Here is a 6,000-nt window from a genome sequence, read left to right as displayed (position 1 = left end):
TCTGTTTTTATTAAATCATAGCATTTATAGAAAATCTAAATCATTTGAACAAAATTTAAATAAATAACCTTTTACATGCTAAAGCTTTTTGCAATTTAACATCAATCTTTAAAAGATACCACAAGTGTTATTCAGCTCGTCAATTTACAAAAGAAATACTTTCCATAAAAACTTGTCTTTAGCACTCAAATATGTATACTCTTGTCAATACGTAAGTTTTGATAAAAACTTATAACATTTACCTTGAGTGTTATTTTGCCAACAAAATTTAAAATAAAATTTTATAAAGCAGCATAACACTACATATGCAACATAATATTTTAATACATGGAGACATCCGTACTTGTTCGTCCCCACAAGTACAAAAACACATTTGCAAACAGCTTAAGTATTAACTCGAAACATGCTTTTAGAGAAAGTCCCTCAAGAAGAGTAAGTTTTAATCAACTTACCTCGATTTCGCTTTATTAACAGTCAACAACTTTCAATCCTTCTCCATCATTCCAATGTTGATTAAAATGATCAACATCACCAACAAGTCGATATCTACAATTAGATATCCTAATTACATCAAAATATGACCTAAGATATTGATCAACATCCATATATGGCTCATAAGTTGGCTACAAGCCTCCAACAACTCAAATCGCCAAATAGTTTTACATGCTAGACCATTCAACTTCATTCTTATATTTTAATACCCATTCGAAGTTATTAATGATACTACATCAATTGTCTATTTCCACCAAGATACTATTCATCGTCTTCCATAATCAGCACTTGCAAAATATACAATTCGGGTGATTACTTATTTGATCACTTCCATCTTTTGCTAACAAATAATTCCATAGGTTCATTGTATTCATAAATTTCATTGCCAAGATTATCATTCATTTTCTCTCTTATTTTCGCAAAAGTACTATTCATGCCATGAACTAGAGTTTTATAATCCAATTTTTCAACCATTAAAACTTGTAACAAATGCTGCAAATACTTCTGGAGTTACCTCTAGTAGATCAATCTTGAAAAATTATAACTTTGGTAATTTTTGTGTTCTTGAGGATTTGATGATGAAATGTAGTATTTGAATGTAAGAATGATGTTGGAACTCATGTATATTGAGTAAGAATCAACCCAAAACATCATTAACAACTTTTCTTAGTTGATTGGACTTGATTTGAGCTCAAAATCGTCTCTTCACCTCAAGAACCCTAACCCCCAATACACAAAATACTCTCTTCCCCCGATTTTGTATTTATAAGCCCAGATTTTTGGGTTTCGGATGCGGCCCTGGATGCTTCGCATCCGCACTTCGCTCCTCTTGGAAGCTCGGATGCGGACTCGGATGTTATGGCAGTACTTCACTGCCAGCCTTCGATAATTTGATTATAACTTCTTGTAGGAATGTCCAAATGGCAAACGGTTTGAAAAGTTAGAAACTAGACTCGAAGACCTTTCATTTGATATATATATATATATAGATAGATATGCTCATCGAAAGTTAGTTCATGTGCGTACTCATTTGGAACTTTAATCTATTATGTAATTTCCAACTTGACTTGGACTTAGGGCTATCCTTAGACCCCACATCACTTATAATATGCCTAGTACACTTATTATCATATTCAATTGATATCCATCATATTAATAGTCCTTGTCTGTACATAAAATAATATAATTAACACACATCAACTTTCTTAATAACGCTTAAGTACTTCAAAATCTTTCGGGGTGCTACAGTCATAGAGTTTGTATATATATGTATATATATATATATATATATATATATATATATATATATATATATATATATAGATAGATATGCTCATCGAAAGTTAGTTCTTGTGCGTACTCATTTGGAACTTTAATCTATCATGTAATTTCCAACTTGACTTGGACTTAGGGCTATCCTTAGACCCCACATCACTTATAATATGCCTAGTACACTTATTATCATATTCAATTGATATCTATCATATTAATAGTCCTTGTCTGCACATAAAATAATATAATTAACACACATCAACTTTCTTAATAGCGCTTAAGTACTTCAAAATCTTTCAGGGTGCTACAGTCATAGAGTTTGTAACCCTTTTGATTTAAGAAATAACCAATGAAGATAGCAGGCCAAGACTTGGCAGAGAACTTATCACTATAGTGGGGTCTTGTGGCATAACACAAACATCCTAAAGTTCTCATATGATGTAGGCTAGGAGAATGACCATGGAACAACTCATAAGGAGTCTTTCCATTCAAAACACTACTAGGTAATCTGTTAATCATGTAGGTGGCTGCAAGAATACACCAACCCCAGTATTTTAAAGGAATGTGGGCTTAAAATCTCAAGGCTCTACTAACTTCAAGAAGGTGTCTATGTTTCCTTTCCACTACCCCATTCTATTGAGGGGTGTGGACACAACTACTTTGATGTATAATTCTATTGGATTTAAAATGAGTTGAACAAATTGTATTAATGAATTCATAACCATTGTCAGATCTAAAGGTCTTAACACCAGAAGAAAATTGGTTTTCAATTAGTTGAAGGAAATCATTCAGAACAACAAATACATCACTTTTGACTCTTAACAAGAAGGTCCAAGTCATTCTAGAGTAATCATCAACAAGTGTACAAAAGTATCTGAAGCCACAATGAGTACATACTCTATATGGACCCCATACATACATATGCACCAATTCAAATGCAGAAGTAGACTTAGAAGTATCAATAGGAAATGGCAACCTAGTTTGTATAGCTAAAGGACAAATTGAACAACTACATTCATTTGACTTTGACAAGTGATTTCTAATTGCAGGAATTTTCAGTAGAATAGTTTGAGGTGCATGACCAAGTCTTTGATGCTACAAAATATTTGAGTTATTCTGGAGAGAAGAGGATAAACACTTAGAGGCAGGAGCAGCAGCAGGTGTGCAAGGATTGAGAATGTATATCCCATTCTTTTCATTACCAGTCCCCTTCACCTTGCTACTGAAGAGGTCCTGAAACAAGCAGAAATGAGGATAAAAAGCTACCAAACACTTTAAATCCTTAGTGTATTTGGAGACAGACAACAAGTTGTATTTAAACTGTGGAACATATAATATATTGTGTAAGACTTATGAATTGGGCAGAGAACAAGACCCTGAATGAGTAATCTTAGTACTATCCCCATTAGGTAAGTGCACAGAGCTAGAATTAAAATTAGAATTAGAATTAGAATTAGAAGGTTTAGGTTGTGAGTGAGAAAACATATGCAAGGAGGAAGCCATATGATTTGAGGCTCCAGAATCAATTATCCAATAACCATAGTTAGTAACAGATTTATCTGCCATGTTAGCTGTCTCATTTGCAGTTGACTCTGCCATATTTGCCATCTCTATTGCAGTTGATCCTTTTTTTTTGTCCAGCAACATAAGTATCTGTTGATATTACTCATGAGTAAAAATAGGTGTAGATATTGGACCTCCTGTATGTCCAGTGTTTGTTGTTCCAGTAATATACATTTCCTCTTGTGCCTTCACATTTGCATTATGTGCCACTGCTGGAGCACCATTGTAACCTCCTCTTCTCCTATTGTTGTTATTGAACTTAGGCCCTATTGGATAACCAATCAGCTTGTAGCAATTTTCTTTTGTGTGTCCCTTCATGTGGCAATAGTCACACTGCAGGTTCCCATTACTCCTAGGCCTTGCATTGGGGGTGTTGATCGATATCAGAGCACTGGATTCTCCATCCATAGGTGCACTCCCTAGAATTCTACTTTGTACTCCTAAGTTGCTATACAATCTCTGGCTTTCTTCATGGATCAACATCGAATAAGCTTGATCAATTGTAGGCGTAGAATTCATCATCAAGATTTGACTTCTTTGTGGAGCATATGTGTCATTCAGACCCATTAGAAACTTAATTAATTTTTGTTCGCGTAAAAACTAAACAAATTCTCTAGATTTTACACAATCGCACCCAGGAAATGGTATAATTGACTGAAACTCTGCCCAGAGATCATTTAACTTTTACTAATAGATTGAGACACTCGATATTCCTTGAGTCAAACTGCTAATCTCTATGTTCATGTGATACACCTTAGTCGTGTTTACTTTGTTAAACCTTTCTCTAAATGCTTCCCAAACCTTTTGTGCATTCGAGGAGTAAACAATTCCTTTCCTAAATGCATACGCCACTGAACTCATGATCCATGACTATACAATGGCATTACATCGATCCTACTGGTGCGACCTGAACAAATCTGCTCCATACTTCTCCCTAGTATAGGTTCCGTCAATAAAACCTATTTTGTTCTTCACCAAACGTGACATTTTCATAGAGCGACTCCATTCCGAGTAGTTTTCTGTTCCGACCAACAATTGAGGAATCAACACAATCCCCAGCGTGTCTGAGGGATGAACAAATAACGTGTCATTGCAATCGAGCAATTGAGCGCTTGCATGTGAAGTTCCGACTCCAATTTAGGAAGAATCACTCGTCATCGCTATTGAATTCGTCATTAGTCAGAAATTAGGGTTAGGATAAAAATCAGAGAAGAGAGAACTTGACTTGGTGAGATTGAGAGTAACTAAAAGCTTTAGATTACAGATCGTACTCGACCTGCTCTGATACCATGTCAAAACTAACCTAGATCTGCCATGGAAATGGAGGCAAGTTCTAGTGAGAAGAAGAGAGGAAATGAGAGTAAGAGACAAAAGATCATAGAGAGAGAAATTGTAATATGTATTTCTTTTCTTATATGTACAGTGTACAAATTGTGTCTAATATATACAAAGTTGTCCTAACTAGCTAACTAATAGCTGCATCTAGAAGAGTATATGTTAAATAATACAATATACAAAATGCCTCAACTACATTTTATATCTCTACACCAATAACACTAGTAAGGCTTGGATGCAAAAATATTACTTCCCATCATGACTTTTGCTAAAGAAGTGGCTAATATTACTAAAGAAATGGCTAATATTTGAAGTGCATCACCAATGTTAATTACCAAAAGCTCCTTTAATCATAGTGACGTGAACCCACGCATCAATCTCGAGCTTTCTAACGTAGAGTCCTCGGATTTCGTCTTGCAGGAGAAGGGTAGTCGTCAATATATCAGGAATGATGTCGTACCCGACTAAAAGGTCAGGGTTTGGATATTTTGGATAGTAGTTGAGATTTATGCTCTTTGAAGACACTATAAGGGATTCTTTCTCCCCAACAATGGATTCAACATCTAACCTCTCACACTTCTTCATATTCTCCAATGGATCTTCCCTGAAATCAAATGTTATATTTTATTCAATGTAAGTCAAATGTGTCATTTTCTGTCATATAGTGTCATATTTGTGTACAAGTTAGCTAAAGTATAAAATGTGATAGTAGATTAGTTATATTTTTATCGGACTAATGCATATACATAAAATCTGACTTGTTATTACCTTATAACTAATTTAGTGTGTAAATATTTTTTTTAATAGCAAGAAAAAAATTAATTTTAAAAAAAGAAAGAGTGTAATAACCTGCATGAAGGAGACCAAAATACAGTAGCACCATCATCAGAATCATAAAAAAAATTAAGGTAATATTTCCATACCAAAATATTCTCAGCTTCAGGATTGAAGCTTGTTCGTATCTGACAATGTCGTACTTAACTGAGGGCCTATAACCAGGGGCGGCTCAAGAAGATTGAGGGCCTAAAGCCAAACTATAATGAGATGCCTTAAATTTTTTCTTTAATTTTTTTTTATCATTCTAGCTTTTTTCCGTTGGTTGATTATCGAAATCACCTCTTAAAAAATAAAGGTCCTTGGGTCCAGACCCACAAATGAATAGGAAGCGAGACGAGGGTCCTTCATTAAAGGGGGGAAAAGAGGGGTGGGGCTTTATTCCGGGGGGGGGGGGGGTGCGCCTTCTGCAGCTTTAGAAAGGACAGAATTTTAGAGAGTCATTCTCTCTAACCTTTTCTATCTTGGCCCAAAACAGTAGCATGATCTTCTATTTATCGAGTA

Source organism: Nicotiana tomentosiformis, chromosome 11, assembly GCF_000390325.3.
Source record: "Nicotiana tomentosiformis chromosome 11, ASM39032v3, whole genome shotgun sequence".
Classification (NCBI taxonomy): Eukaryota; Viridiplantae; Streptophyta; class Magnoliopsida; order Solanales; family Solanaceae; genus Nicotiana; species Nicotiana tomentosiformis.
Note: the sequence above shows the minus strand (reverse complement) of the source record.